The sequence below is a fragment of the Mus pahari genome, chromosome 11, assembly GCF_900095145.1.
Source record: "Mus pahari chromosome 11, PAHARI_EIJ_v1.1, whole genome shotgun sequence".
Lineage (NCBI taxonomy): Eukaryota > Metazoa > Chordata > Mammalia > Rodentia > Muridae > Mus > Mus pahari.
Genome location: NC_034600.1, coordinates 47,469,670 through 47,486,722, shown reverse-complemented (window position 1 = coordinate 47,486,722; position 17,053 = coordinate 47,469,670). Strand labels below are relative to the sequence as shown.

General features: G+C 39.1%; 1 pseudogene; it reads left to right on the top strand.

Annotated features, from left to right (window-relative positions):
• Nucleotides 1–12,412, top strand: part of LOC110328885 — a 120,686-nt pseudogene extending 108,274 nt beyond the window's left edge.
• Nucleotides 12,413–17,053: the final 4,641 nt, after the last annotated feature.

The window sequence follows — 17,053 nt, the reverse complement described above, 5'->3', positions numbered from 1 at the left end:
GAGAGAGAGAGAGAGAGAGAGAGAGAGAGAGAGAGAGAGAGAGAGAGAGAGAGAGAGTGTCTTTGGGCATATGCTTTGAAGTCCATGATAATTAATTGGCAAATGAGACCATCAATAACTCAAATGTTTGCCATAGTATGTTTAATCAGATGATTGATTATCTAATTCAGTATATCCATAAGTATCTCTATACCTTATTCTTGCCAAAGGATGCTATAGGCATGAGTTTGTCTACTTACAAAAATGAACAAAGATCTTTTTCTGAGACATTTGAAAGACAATACTGTAGCTTCCTTTCAGCTACATAAGGATGGTTTAATAGAAGATTAATTTTTATTCTTTACAGGCTAAACTTATTCCTAACACTCTAAAACAAGCACATGTTGGCAATTAAACATCCTTAGAATATCTGTGAATACACAGTTGGTTTCACCCTCTATCATTCAGTGTTCCTCAGTTTAGCAAGCTATCATAAAGGGTGTTATTTTGGATATATATTTCAGTCTACAATGTATTAAGTCTTTAAAGTAGATCAAGTTCTATTGTAAAATACCCCACATGCCATATTACTCTTACAAAGAGCCTTGTTAATGACACTGTTTACCTATTTACATATTATCCACCTCTTCTGGTAGAATTCCATGAGATTCTAGGTGGTGGCTCACTCTTTCACTGTTATGACAGTATCTAGCACAGTATCAATCCCAATTTGGTACTTAATAGATATTTATTTAAATTAAATTAAGTGAATGAATATGTTACCAAACACTTTAGTAGATCGTTAATATACTATGAGATCTTGAGAATGTAAATTTGAAAAGGTAATGTTTATTTTTATCTTCACAAGTCTACATTTCTGTGTGCTTTCCCTTTTTCTCTCTACTTTCCTGGATACAATACCCCATTGCCCTGCCCTCACAGTTGTTTGGAATTTAATGCAGGGATTTACACACACATACGCACACACACACACACACACACATGCACATCTACTCTGAAAAAGACTCTTAAAATTACTTTTAAAAATAAATTGTATTATAAATTTCTGTGTAATTTAATAGAGAAAAATATTGCTTAAAACAAAATCCATTTTTCTGGTTTACTAAATCTTGGGTTTAGAGATTAGAGACTACGATTAGAAAGTTTTCATATATCGCGAGGCAGTGTTGGCACACACCTTTAATCCCAGCTCTTGGGAGGCAGAAACAGGCAGATTTCTGAGTTCAAGGCCACCCTGGTTTGCGGTTTACAGAGTAAGTTCCAGGACAGCCAGGGCTACACAGCAAAACCCTGTCGTGGGAAAAAAAAAAAAAGGAAAGTTTTCATACTTTGTTTTTATTGTCTAAGAAGTTAGAGAGAGCTCAGGATAAAAACTACCCACTTAACTGTAACTCAGTCCATATCTGGAGACGGTGACCTTTGACACCTACATTATATTTTTAATTCTCTCTTTTCTGTCTGCATTTTTAATACTAATTTTATACAAGACACTTGTAGTTCAGAAGTTTCCGATGGGATGCAGAGGCTCAAACTCTACCATCCCTAGTGGTGCTTGAGCTGTGTGCTTCATTCATTCCTTTCTGTTTGTAAAATGTGGGAAAGAATATCCTATAATACTTTGTAGTACCTAATATATGATAAATACTCAAAAGCTACACCCTGAAGAAAAGACAGTATGTTCGACAACCTGTGCTGAGGAAACTATATATCCACATACAAAATAATGAAGCAAAATCTTTACCTCTCACTCTACACAGAATCTCTACCAAGTTGATTCAATAACTCAGCGCAAGACCCCAAACTTGGAAACTTCTACAGTGAAAAGCAGTATGTTTTTTAAAATATAGTTGTTGTTAAGAGTTTTTTTTTTTAATAGGACCCCTATTGTTCAAATAAGAACAACAACTAACAAATGAAATCTCATGAAATTAAAAGCTTCTGTACAGCAAAGGAAACTATTAGTTAAGTAAAGAAATAACATCAGAATGGACGGTTTCTGTCTGCTATAGAACTGTGAGAAAAGAAGAGAGTATGGAAAATTAATGTTTATTTCATTGACTATGTAATTTCTACTTTTTATGACCTTTGAAATTAAAGCAGGGATGAGTTAATTTCTCAGAAAAAGAATCTAAGGACAAAAAAGAAAACATTCTCTCAGTGACTACATGAAAATGAAGACTGGTTTTTTTTTTTTTTCTCTAAATCTGTGACTATTTTTAGTACAGTTCAAATTCTATGTGTGGGTTAAAAACAAAACAAAACAAAAAAACAAAAAAACAAAAAAACAGTTCTTCTTTAAGTGTTACCAGACAGCCAAGAAAATACTTAGTGTTTATGTGGTCTGTTGTGATCTGGCCTTATGTCCAGCCTTGGTTCCTCCCATATCAGATCTGTGTTTCTCATTTTCTTCATGTCAGAAATTTGGAGAGGGCTAAAGAAATGGCTCAGCGGTTGAAAGCACTGGCTGCTCCTCCAGAGGTCCTGAGTTCAATTCCCAGCGGTGGCATGATGGCTCATAACCATCTGTAATGGGGATCTGCTGCCCTCTTCTGGCATGTCTGAAGATAGAAACTGTAGTCACATACATAAAATAATTTAAAAATCTAAAAAAATAAAATAATAATAATTTGGAGAATGGCCAAGGTTTTCAGCGAAACCCTGTCAGGAGCTTGCTTAGAAAAAGAGTTATTACATTTAAACTACTTTAAAATAGAAATCACCAAATAAAACCAAATATAATGAAAGTCATATTAGCATAAATAAACCATAAAGATATTAAAAGACCATAACAGAGTGGAAGACATTTATGGTAAATGACAAAAGTGTCAGAAGTTTAAAAGTATATACACGAATGGTAAATTTAAAAAAAAAAAACTTATAAATAATAAAATCAGGAAAATTAATTCTTCAATTATCGTAAACAAAACTTTGTGATTAGATGAAGATGTGGTTCACTAGTAGACAGAGTTGATCTCCAGCACTGACAAAACAATCCCGGATGAAAAACAACTTGAAAAGTCTGCAGCCCTTCCATAATTGATAATAAATCTATCAAGCAGCTAAAAAATTTACAAAAACACGCTATAATGAGAAAACCTGTGAATGGAATGTTTTCTATAGTCTGTCAATAAGCAAAGAATGAACATATATATTTATGGATGTTGTGTGTGCTACCTACACATGCACATACATGAACATGCATTCACATATAGCATGAAGAACATAAAAAATTCAGTCTTATCATTTAATAAATCAACTTATTGACTTATTTATTTGTAAGTCAGCCTAAATAGCTTCTAAGATTCATGCTCAAAAGTTATAGGCATCAAATTTTCCTTGGGTTATTTAAAGTCTTTCAAAGCAAGTCTGAAAATTGATATAAAATTTTAGATCAGTTATAACACCTAGCTATTGTTTCTGAATCCAGTATCTGTAACACATGTTCATTTTATACTAAAAAAATAAATAAAACATGAAAGGAGATGAGGTAAACAGGATTTTTGGTGGGACTCTTACAGTGTGTGATATAAGTGATTTGCCTAAAGAGAGAAAAAAATTAGCTAAGCCAACTGCCATGATGGGAATCAGAAAATTGACTGCAGCTACAAAATCGACCTTTTTTATTTTTTATTTTTTATTGGATATTTTATGTATTTACATTTCAAATGTTATCACTTTTCCTGATTTCCCCTCCGGAACCACCCTCTCCCATTCCCCCTCCCCCTGCTTCTATGAGGGTGCTAACCCTCCCACCCATCCACTCCCACCTCCCCACCCTGGCATTCCTCTATGCTGGGTCATCAAACCTCCACAGGACCAAGGGCCTTTCCTGCCATTGATGCCGGACAAGGCCATCCTCTGCTACATATGCGGCTGGAGCCATGGCCCAGCTTTTCAGGGAACAGTATGATAGGAAGGAAAGTTCCTGTTCCCTAACTGGGTAATGAGCGTTTTTTTCTTTAAACAATGAACAAATCAGAATATGTGTTTTAGTTCCTTCTATCTAGCAGAGAATTTAACCCTAAAAAAATTATTAATTGACTATACTCCCAATTTCATCTTTACAGTAAAGTTTAAATGACTTTCATAAGGAATATATTCAATTGAGTAGTTACACAAAGTAAAAAGGTTGAACAAACACTAGGGATTTTTGAATAAAAGGCAATAAAACATTTTTATCCTTCAATAAAACATGTATCCCTAGATTATAGTCAGATATGAAATGATGGCCATCATTTTTATAAAACACCAACCCTTAAAAAAAGGTTGTTATTTTAGGTTAGATATGAATAGTTATTAATAATTAGAATCCAAATGACTATGGAAGAATGTGTGATGGACCCTTCTCTACCACTGTAGACAGGTAAAGTAGATTTTAACAACAATTTGGAGGGGTCAAGAACAAACCCTAATCAGTAGCAAGTGTCTATTACCAACATTTGTTTCAGAGAAGACTCACTATTTGGGATTTAAAATGAAATGTTGATGATGTTATTGTGTTCATTATGCACATCTAGATACGAGCGGACCATTCTCATTGTCCTGCTGTAGGAAGAATGAGAAAGCTATGAAGAACATAGAATAACTGAAGAAAAAACCATGGACATAATATACTTGGCAAAATAAAGACAAATATGTCCTATTGTATGGCTTGACTTCAGGCCAAATGACCTCGCAAAATAACTAAATAACACCTAAGTTAATTTAAAATAATTTCTTTAGAGGATTGCTGAGTTGGAAGATCTGACGCAATCATTTCCAAAAAAATAAATAAATAAATGGTCTTGTGCCTAGGGAGTCATAAGGAGGCCTGCTGAGTCACGGCAGTGAGGCAGCACTGCATGAAGTTTAAAAGCCTGGTGCTTTTTCTGACAGTTATTTTAAAAAGGGCACAAGTTTCACAGGAGTGTTTTCATAATGCTGACAGGTGGGCTGCAATTACTCATCAGACCACAGCCTCACACTAAAAGGGACTCTGTTACACGGTTGAGAAAAAAAAATGTGCTCTTAATGTTTTTTTATTCCACCTGTAAAATAGATGCTAATTAGCATGAGTCATTTACCAAACTCTCAAGACATGGAGGCAGTGGAAATATCGGGAAACAGATGAGGTGGAGGTAAAGCGTAGCTGTTTACACAGTGCGGTCAATCACGTCAATAAAAAAGTAGTTCAAGGCACAGCAGGGCAACATGGGAAAAGCACCGGACTGGGATGAAAGCATCATGGCTTTGCATCTTCTTTTGTAACACACTAGCTTGTGTGTGTCTCAGTAAACAGCTGAACTCCTTTCCGGACCCTTTATATGTGTGTGTGTGTGTGTGTGTGTGTGTGTGTGTGCCTGTTATCTCTAAAAGAAACAATAGGCAGATTTTAGAATTACTAGAGAATATGTCTGTATATTCATATTCACGTGCAAACAAGCAAATGCACATTTGCATATGCACAGTGCAAGACCTGGTAGTCAATGAGTTTGATATAACCAAAAATGTCTGGAGCTGTACCTGGGTAGTTGTGTCTCATGACCGTCTTCATACCTCTTTGCAGTTAGGTAGCTTTAAATTCTCAGTAAGTCTCATCCAGCCATATCAGAATTCAAGGGTGAGGCCACTTTCCCGACTGTTATATAGTCACAAAAAAGGGTCTATATCTTTAAATGACTCTGGTTAGTCATAACATTTGCCTCATTTGGATACACCCCAAAGAAGCACTCTGAAAGGAAAGTCCAGTCTATGATTCCGGGGGTTAAAAAGACCATTCAGAGATGGCCCCACCTGGGGATCCATCCCATATGCAGCCACCAAACACAGTCTCTATCGCTGATGCCAGGAAGTGCTTGCTGACAGGAGCCTGATATGGATGTCTCCTGAGTGTCAGTGCCAGAGCCTTCCCCATACAGATGCAGATGCTTGCAGCCAACCATTGGAGAAAGAACTGAAGGAGCTGAAGGGGTTTGCAACCCCATAGGAAGAAGAACAATATCAACAAACCAGACACCCCCGAGCTCCCAGGGACTAAACCACCAACCAAAGAACACACATTAAGGGACTCATGACTCCAGCTGCATATGTAGCAGAGGATGACTTTATCTGGCATCAATGGGACTGGAGGCCCTTGATCCTGTGAAGGCTTGATGTGTAGGAGAATGCTAGGGCAGTGAGGCAGGAGTGGGGGGATGGGTGGGGGAGCACCCTCATAGAAGCAGGGGAAGGGGGTGGGATGGGGAGTGCAGGGGGGAAACTGGGAAGGGGGATACCATTTCAAATATAAATAAATAAAATAACCAATAAAAATATTTTTAAAAGTTCATCTTACCCCATAAATATTCTACATACCTCATAAACACTCAAAACAAAAAATGTCTTTAAAAATCTACTGCTCAGAACTCAGTGAATACTTGCCCAGCCCTTTTGTCTCAGTTTGTAAGTGCTGATATTACTATTGTACCCTCGGCATTTCTTTTTTATTTATTTATTTTTTTTACTTCATAATCCCTTCTTCTGAAAGACTTAAAGACTATTAAGTTTTTTTATTGTATTAGTTTTTAAAGATTACTAAAATTCTCACAGACTGCGTCATTTAATCAATAGAAATTTCACACAGTTTTGGAGGCCAGAAAAGACAAGCTAAGTATTTCTATGACGTGGTTTCTCTTGAGTGATTGAGGATATTCCTCTCTCTCTCTCTCTCTCTCTCTCTCTCTCTCTCTCTCTCTCTCTCTCTCTCTCTCTCTCTCTCTGTATGTTTTTCTCTAGGAACTGTGTGTTCAATTTTACCATTCTGATGAGAACATCAATTATATTCTTTCTCCAGTACTTTCTCCACGATTAAGGCCCACCTTGAAGGCTCTCTCTCCAAGCAGTCACCTTGGGAAATAGTTAGGAATAAGTCATTAATTTTCAAAGACTGGTAATAGAGACCTCAGCACAGGTCAGAATTACAATTTTCAGCTCTGAGTTCTTGACACCATTTTTTTCTCAGAGGTAAGTCAGCTAATTGATGCTCAAAGGAGGTGAAACTTATTTATGGGGCCTTCTAATTTGAAGAGCTGACACAGCATCACATAAAGGTTGGAGCTGTTAGTTGCTCAGAGAGAGGCTTGCTAGAAGGGGAGAGTGTGCATCTCTGCCGTGTTAGGCTGGCCAGCATCCTCTACAAGGATTGGGAGCCCTGAAGGGGTTAGAAACTCCACAGGAAGACCAATAAAGTCTTAGAAACTTGGGACCTCTCTGAGACTAAACCACCAACCAAAGAGTGTAACATGGGCTGGACCTAGCCTCCCTCCCCACCACCCTGGAGCACATATGTAGCAGACACAGAGCTTGATCTTCCTGTGAGTCCTGCACAACTGGAGCAGGGGCTATCCCTGATGTTGTTGCATGTCTGTGGAATCTGTTCCCCTAACTTAGTTGTCTTATCTGGCCTCAGTGGGAGAGGAAGCCCCTAACCCTGCAGAGACTTGATGTACCAGGGTCAGTGGGGATACACAGGGAGGACCTCGACTCTCCCAGGGGAGAAGGGGGAGGGAGGGACTGTGTAAGGGGGCAACCAGAAGGGAGGGGGTATGGATCAGAATATAAATTAAATAAATTAAATAAACAAACAAAAAGCAGATGCAACTGGAGAAAACAAATTATTCATTTCACGTGATTATTAATTGCACCTAGCTTCTGGGTTAGAGATGGGGCTTAGGTCCACTTTCTCTCAGCTATAGGACCCTATCTGGCGCAGACCCATGTGTGCCTTATACATACTGCCTCATACTCTAAGAGTTCATATTTCCTTCAGCATTTAGAGGCCTTGTTTTCTTTGTAGTCGCCACTCCCCCAGATCACATACTTTTTCCAAGTCCTCTTCCATGGGGTTCCCTTAACTCTGAGAGGAAGGATTTGATGAAGACATCCCTTCTAGAACTGAATGCTCCAAGGTCTTTTACACATTTCTACACACAATCTGATTGTGAGTCTCCGTTACTGTCCACTACAGGAGGAAGCTTCTCTGATTGAGGCTGAAAAGTTACTGATTTATGAATACAACAGGTGTGCTTAGTGGTCACGGTATTGCTACATTCCTTTAACAGAACACTAGTTTTTGGTTTTTCCTTAAGTCTCTGGCCAATATTGTCTCAAGTTTTTCCTACCTGATTAATGTCAGGCATGGGTTTCGTCTCATGGAATGGGCCTTAATTCAGTCGGATAATGATGGCTTCTTTTCTACAAGCTTTGTGCCACCACCGCATCATTTTTCAGACTGGGCATAATTGTAGATAAAAGTACTTGTAACTAGGTTGGTGTTTGCCTTTATCCTTTGGTAGCATGTAAAGTACCTTTCAGTACCATGAACACTAGTCAGGAGGCAGAAAGGCTCTATGTAGATATTATGGAACTTTCCTGGGTACTGTGAGTTCTGTAGTTGTCTTCAGAAATCATACCCCCAGTGGGGAACACTACCAACAGGCTTAGCAATAACTTGAGTTCTTTAAGGGTTTCCACGGCCCCTTTGACCAAGAACCCTATTAGATATAAACTATTCTCAGTACTATAAGCTTAAGTTTGTTGACAAGAGATGCCAGCTGGGGCTCCGTTTCCCCCATTATTCCGATTGCCTTCATGCATTATGTATTTTATGAAGATTCTAAAGTATGAAGTACTTTTAAGTTTTGTTCAGCCATCTCCAATCCTTAAAATTAGATGAGTTACAGACAAGAACTAAACATAAATGCTGAAAGTAACGCAGGCAAATATGTTATTATATATTGAAACTTTGACTTTAAAAAAAAAAATCCTGTTTCCTAGAGTAACAACTTTTTGTTCATCACAGGGAAATAGTCCATTAATAGAGTTTACTGGAAAAAAACAAAAAGAAGAAAAACCCAACCAAGCAGGAATTGGAGACAGATCCATAGAAAACCTATTATAACTTTATGTAATTGATTCGTATATGTTCCGTTCATTTTTCCTGTTCATTTCTTAACTGGGTCAGAACAAGTTATCATTACAAAACAATTTTGGCAAGCTTAAAGTGGTAAAACATAAGCTACACTGAGTTTCCCCTGTATTTTTCAACTCCAGCATTAAATTATTTAGCTGATCTTCAGCCTGGAAAATGTTCTTATGGGAAGCATCTTTCCACACAGCATACCAAAGTATAGATGCAAAAGCTTGTTGTTTTTGAAAATCAATTAAGTGCTTTCACAACACTATATAAGATGGCAGTTATCAGACCAGGTCCGTCCTGTGAAACCTGGAGTTATGGATAGTCAAATACTACAGAAGACTGGATCACAAGTTACAATTGCCACAGTGCTTTGGGGTTGTTGTTGTTGTTGCTGCTGCTGCTGCTGCTGTTTGTTGTTGTTGTTGCTACTGCTGCTGCTGTTTGTTGTTGTTGTTGTTGCTGCTGCTGCTGCTGCTGCTGTTTGTTGTTGTTGTTGTTGCTGCTGCTGCTGCTGCTGCTGCTGCTGTTTGTTGTTGCTGCTGCTGCTGTTTGTTGTTGTTGCTGCTGCTGCTGCTGCTACTGCTGTTGTTGTTGCTGCTGCTGGTGTTGTTGTTGCTGCTGGTGCTGCTGTTTGTTGTTGTTGTTGTTGTTGTTGCTACTGCTGCTGCTGTTTGTTGTTGTTGCTACTGTTGCTGCTGCTGTTGTTGCTGCTGCTGTTGTTGCTGCTGTTTAAGGAAATCATCAAAAGTGTACAGTGTTTTTTCACAAGAACACAGCCCACAGAATCAACTAACTTGTGCTCATTGGGGCTCACAGAGACAGAAGTGACAATTACAGCATCTGCATGGGTCTGACCAACATCACTTGCATATATGTTATAGTTGTGTAGCTTGATCTTCTTGTACGAGTCCTAATAATTGGAGTAGGGGCACTCTCTGGCTTTTTTCCTCCAATACTGAGTTTCCTTGTTCCACCTTTATATGCCTAGTCTTTCTGCATCTTGTTGAGTCATGTTCACTTGCTATCTCTGGGAGGCCTTTTTTTTTTTTTTTTTTTTTTTTTTTTTTTTTTTCCCATAGAGAAGTGGATTTCGGGGAGAGAGGAGGACAGGAGAAAGGCTGGAAAGAGTGGAAGGAAGGCAAACTGTGGTTGGGGTGTGATATATGAAAGAATAAAGAAAAAAAAGAGTAAACAATGTTTTCATTGGTAGTTGTAATGGCTATTCCTGGTTGTCAACTTGACTATATTTGGAATGAACTACAATCCAGAATTGGAAGGCTCACCAGTGACCCTAATCTGGAGGCTGGGAGATAGAAGTTTCTGATCTGNATNTTGGTATGGAGATCTTGAGACATAGTGGCTATGGATTCCAGAAGATTANGACAGGGAGATCTCTGAGTTCAAGGTCATCTGAGATTAAAGGTGTGGTGGCACACACCTTTAATCTGAGCTACACCTTCTACTGGAGACCATATAAGGACATTGGAAGAAGGAAGGCTCTCACTCTCCTTCACCTGCTTTCCCTGTGGGACTGAGCAACTGCTAGAGCCTTGGACTTCCATTCACAGCTGCTGCTGACCATTGCTGGGAGTTGGACTGCAGACTGTAATTCATCAATAAATTCCTTTACTATATAGAGACTACCCATAAGTTCTGTGACTCTAGAGAACCCTGATTAATGCAGTAGCTTTGTTTTGTTGTTGAGATTTTTGTGGGTAATTCCACACTTGAAAAGAAAAAGTGCCAGTGTTTAATATTCAAATTCTTGTTTCCTCATACTGGTCCTAAAGTTGACACATAGTCCATAGAATTCTACTTGATAAACAGAGCACACAGTGTTTCCTTTGTAATGTAATTGTTCTGCCAATGAAATCACAAGTAATTATTGTAAGTTTAGCAACATGTGCTGACTCAAACTTTACTCTGAAATGAAAGCATACACATCATTTATTTTACAAATATGTATATACCAAATTTTGCAAAATTGTCTCTCTAGTTCGTTTCAAAAAAATAACTTACAGTTCCAAGAACCACAAAGATTCCTATTAATTCTTTTCAGCCCAGAAATAAATACACTTCGATCCTTGGCATCTAATGTTTCATTTTCCAGGGAAGCAAAATTGTTCATAGAAGGATGGATAAAAATCAACAGAAAAGGTGACGGAACTCCTGTCCTGGTCTCTCGCTTTGCTCTCCTCTCCAGACAAGATAAGCTCCACCACGCTCTCCACCACCTTCTCCACCAACTACCGGTCCTTGGGCTCTGTGCAGACTCCCAGCCAGCGGGTCTGGCCTGCCAGCAGCGCAGCCAGAGTCTATGCAGGTTCTGGGGGCTCCGGGTCCCAGATATCCGTGTCCTGCTCCATCTGGGGTGACTCTGTGGGTCCACAGGCCTGGCGGGAATGGGTAGAATCTAGACCAAGAAGGACACCATGCAAGACCTGAACGACTCTGGCCAGCTACCTAGACAAAGTGAAGAGCCTGGAGACTGACAACAGGAGACTTTAGAGCAAAATCCAGGAACATCTGGAGAAGGGGCCCCAGGGCGTCAGAAACTGGGGTCACTACTTCAAGACCATTGAAGACCCGGGGGCTCAGATCTTTGCGAATTCTGTGGACAATGCCTGCATCGTCCTGCAGATCGACAATGCCCGCCTTGCCGCTGATGACTAATTTAGAGTCAAGTATGAGACAGAACTGGCCATGCTCCAGTCTGTGGAGAGCCACATCCATGGACTCCGCAAGGTGGTAGATGACACCAATATCACAAGGCTTCAGCTGGAGACAGAAATTGAGGCGCTCAAGGAGGAACTTCTGTTCATGAAGAAGAATCATGAGGAAGAAGTCCACGGTCTGGAAACCCAGATTGCCAGTTGTGGGTTGACTGTGGAAGTGGCTGTCCCCAAATCTCAGGACCTCAGCAAGATCATGGCGGACATCCGCGCCCAGTATGAACTGCTGGCTCAGAAGAACAGCGAGGAACTGGACAAGTACTGGTCTCAACAGATTGAGGAGAGTACCACAGTTGTCACCACCAAGTCTGCCGAAATCAGGGAAGCTGAGACCACACTCAAGGAGCGGAGATGCACCCTCCAAACCTTGGAGATTGACCTGGACTCCATGAAAACCCAGAACATCGACTTGGAGAACAGCCTCGGGGATGTGGAGGCCTGATACAAGGCACAAATGGAGCAGCTCAATGGGGTCCTTCTGCATCTGGAGTCCGAGCTGGCACAAACTCGGGCAGAGGGGCAGTGCCAGACCCAGAAATAGGAAGCCCTGTTGAGCATCAAGGTGAAGCTTGAGGCAGAGATTGCCATCTACCGCCGCTTGCTGGAGGATGGAGAAGATTTCATTCTCAACGATGCCCTGGACTCCAAGAACTCTGTGGAAACTGTGCAGAAGACAACTACCCGTAAGATCGTGGATGGCAAAGTGGTGTCCGAGACTAGTGACACCAGAGTTCTGAGGCACTGAGGCAGAGAAAGAAGGAACCCCTGGGGACTGAGGGACCAATAAAAGGTGAGAGCTCACTGGAAAAAAATAATCAATAGAAAAAAAAATAAATAAACCAAACACAAAATAGTAACAAGTCAAGTAGCTATACAAAACCAAACTTAAAAGTCGGGGAGGGGGAGAGAAGAAGGAAAAACAGATTTTCCTCCGTGTTTTTGAGTGTTATTTCAAGTATTTTGATAATGTCTTCTGTAGATGCCAGTATGAGGAGTCATTTTTTTATGCATTCTATTTTATAGTTTTCAAAAAATTGCTTGCTTTTTAAAAGAAAATTCCACAGTAATATAAGCAAATTAATTTTCCAAAACACTCTGCAGTTCTATAGGAGAATGAACAAATCTACTGATCCTCTTAATTATTTCTTTTTATAAAAAGTGTTTAGTATTAACCTTTGTCACCTTCAGAAGAATAGACAGTTTAAGTACTTCAGCCTAACCCTTCTCTGAACTCACACAGCTATAGGTTGATGCAAACCAAATGAGCGGGGGAAAGGCAGATGGTGATGGATTCTGTACTTAGTACATAGATTGGAACAGTGGGTGAAGCCAAGTTTTCATTTGAAGCAAGCCTTCTCTCCATAATGCCACTGCTTTAATCATGTGTTACTCTTTTCTGAACTCACAGTAATCCGTTTAATACATTCTAACTCTATTTTGCATTGAGCAAAGCCTATGTTCTTCGTGAAACATTCCCATCTTTTGATGAAAGAGAAGTACCCCGTGTGGCATGAGCACATAAATCTATAAATCCATGCTTGGAACAAATATAAAGGCTATCTAGTGGTCTAATGATAACAAATAAAATCTCCCCTGGAAGCTATGGGATCATTCGATATTTAATTACTGATGTGGGTAGATGAAATGCCGCCGTGAATCATTTTCTAAGTGGCATATCAAGATGTACAGAAAAATCAAGATAAAATCAAGTTGTACAGAAACACCAGCTGACCCGAGGCTAATGTACTTCTAAACTCAACAGCTATTGACACTTGGAAGTCCACACTGAGCTTTGTTTGAGCTCCATTCACCTTCCCCTGGCTTGAGCTATCTCAATCACTAAAGAGCATCATGGGTACCTATGGTTTCAATGTGGGAATAAGTGACGGATGAGACAGAAAATCTGGTTCAGAAAATTACTTAAAAAAATTAATAAGATAGGAAATATGACACAATTTTTTTTTCAGATACATTGTTAAAACAAGAAATCTGAGCTTTCCTACAAAGTGATAAAGAAGTAAAAGGCTTTAAAACTAAGGTTGAAAAGGTACTACCAAAAAAGAGATAGCTTGAATAAATAATCTCTTTCAACAAAAAGCAACAGAAATACTAACAAAAAGAAAATCAATCCAATTTTTTTTCTATGAAAATTAAAGCTGTGGTGATCTAAAAAGAGTTAATTTGGAAAACCCGACACTGAGTATTGCTTTATTATTTCTCCCACATTTATCAGTTCGACAACAGCCTCCAATTCTAGCAACTCCCAATCGTAATAAAAATTTGGCCACCAGTCAACAGGAGTGTACAGGTCTGGAACTCCTTCACAGCCAGGTTCTCAGAGGAGGGTTATGACTTGACCTGCCTGGAAGTCCCTATCATGCCTTTCATGCCTTTCACCTGTGTTTCTCATTGAAGCATACAGCTGAGTTTACATGATGGTCGACAACCCTGTAGTTTGCATGATGCCAACAGCTTTTTCCTCAGGAACGATTGTTGAAAATCACCGGGTACAAATACTAAATGGTTCTGTTAACTGATCCATGATTAACAACTAGGGCACACAAGAGTCTTACAAATGAAATTTGTTGGAGGATCAAGTGTTAAGAATCACTGTTGAATGCTAAACTCGAAATAGGACATCAATATCACCTGCTGTAGCTCACTCAGGGATCATGGAGGAAGCAGAAAGAATGTAAAATATGTAGCAGAGAATAAATGCAAGACAGGGCAGACGGCACTGATGTTTGCACAGTCTCTTCTGTGGAGATTCTTCCTGGTGTTCAGGGCAGTTCAGGAGGGGGAATGCCCCCAAGGGACTGTTGAGCTTTGGTTAAACATTCATAATTTAACCTATGGCCAATTAGAATCCTGTCATTTTCTTAATTGAGCAACACCAATATATGCAGCTGAACCTGGCCTTCTGTGGTCCTGGATTGCTTTTTTTAAAATTCATAGTGTGTGTGTGTGTGTGTGCATGTTCACATGTGTGGGCTCACATACATGTTTGTGTACATTCATATAGAGTCCTGTCTTAAACCGAGTATCTTTGTTCCCTGCATGTTGAGGCACATGCTAGTTAGGGTTTTTTGTTTGTTTGTTTGTTTGTTTGTTTTCTGCCATTTTGACACAATCTGGAGTCATCTGGGAAGAGGAAATGTCAACTGAGAAAATGCTACTATCAGACTTGCCTGTAGGTAATCCTTGATTATATATTATATATTGTATATTTCCTTGATTCATGATTGATGCAGAAGGGCCCTTCCCACTGTGAGTGGTGCCACCCCATGTTATAGTAGTATTGGACTGAATAAGAAAGCAGGCTGAGCAAGTGATGGAGATCAAGCCAGTGGGCATCATTCCTTCATGGCCTCTGCTTCAGTTCCTGGCCTCCAGGTTCTTGCCTTTGGCTCCTGTCTTGGTTTCCCAGAATGATGGACTATATAAACTGTAAGCCTATAAGCATTTCTTTACCACGAAAAAAAAAAAAGTAAAATATGCAAAATAAGGAGGACTGTGAATTGTTATCTTCTAGACATAACACAAAGTACAGTCATGACCACTCAGCAACTGTGACTACCTGCAATGGGCCTATGTAAAACTGGGGCTGTCAAAAGGCAATAGTGTGTCATGGAGGCAAGGCCCTATCTCTCCGTGCTGAATTAATAACTACTGTTGGATTATGGGTTGAAGACTGTTAGGAAAGATATTATCTTCAGCTATGTGTCTACTGTTGAGTCAACCAGGATCCAGCAAGTAGTTCCAAACCCATGATCATATAGATGACCCCTGTTATCTCCACAAGTCACAAAACAAAACAAAAGAACAAGAAATGACCAAGTGAGGGGGGAAAGGGACAGACATGGGCAAAGAGGGTTGGAGGTGTTCATGGAGAGAGGTTGAGAATAATCAGAATGTACTCTACACATATATGAAATTATCAAAATTTGAATGGTTTTAATGAAATGTTCAAAAGGTAACATTGAGCCGTATGACATCTTTATGGAGCTATGACATTCTCTAATCTATCTTGTAGTATCTGGAAGATGAAGACAGCATTAGACAATTGCCTTTGTAAGCAGTGTGCCAATGTGTACACGAGCTACAATTAAAAACTTCCCCTTTAGGTACCACATGTTTCTTTTGCTATTTAATATATTTTAAGTGAAATATTATTACATCGTTTATCTTCTTCCCTTTCCTCCCTCAAACCATTCTTATGTCTGCTCCCTCTCTCTCTCTCTCTCTCTCTCTCTCTCTCTCTCTCTCTCTCTCTCTCTCTCTAATTGATGGCCTCTTTTTTGTTTTTGTTACATGCATGGAGTGAACAAGAGACTCACAAATATACAAATACAACCTCCTACATCAGTTTTTTTCTATTTCCTATGACAATAATGAAAGAAAATATTTGAAATAAATGAAAAGAAAATTAAAATAACAAAGGAATATACTAGAATAGAAGTAGCTGAGGCATGTGGGCAATAGGAAAATTACAAAAAAAAATCTACTTAATTCTAATGACTTAAATGTAAATAAATTAGATCATCCAACTTCAGCACAGACAGGCAGAATTTTTTTCTAAAAAGCTACATGTTGTTTACAAGAGATAAAATTTATATTCAACAAAGTTAAGAACAAGAGAGTCTGAACAAAGAAGTAAAGTGTTCGGATGGAAGCGAGATTTAGAGATCTTTACTTTAGACGTTAAAAAAAAATTCAAAATGCTACGGATCAAAAAAAAAAAAAATGTTTTGAGCATTGACAGAATGCCAAAGGTGGTAAAGTAGGATATCCCACAACAAACTAATACACACACACACATACACACACACACACATGCAAAAATTTATTTTTAGCATCTGTACAAAGGAATGGTGGAATCCTATCTCCTGTTCCATCATAATATGTGTAGACAAATACTCAAAAATCTAAAAACATTCAAACTCCAAAACGCTCCCGATCCACATCTATTATTCAAATAAATGAAGATTTTTACAAATTAAATACTAGAACATGTACTATGCAAAAGAAGGCATCTGATGAAGGCTGAATTGAATTACTATAAAATGCTTAGGACAGACAAATCCACAGAAACAGAATGGAGATGAAGGATTCCTGAGGAAGGGGTGAAGACAAAACTCAGTGACTATATTCTCTCCTGTCTCATTACTTAGAAGGTTACTAGTAAAATGTTATATTGTTGCTAAAGTAGTCTTATCTTTTTTTAAATTTATTTATTTATTTATTATTTTCTTTATTTACATTTCAAATGCTATCCCAAAAGTTCCCTATTCCCCCCCCCCGCCTCTGCTCCCCTACTCACCCACTCCCACTACTTGGCCCTGGCCTTCCCCTGTGCTGGGTCATATAAAGTTTACAAGACCAAGGG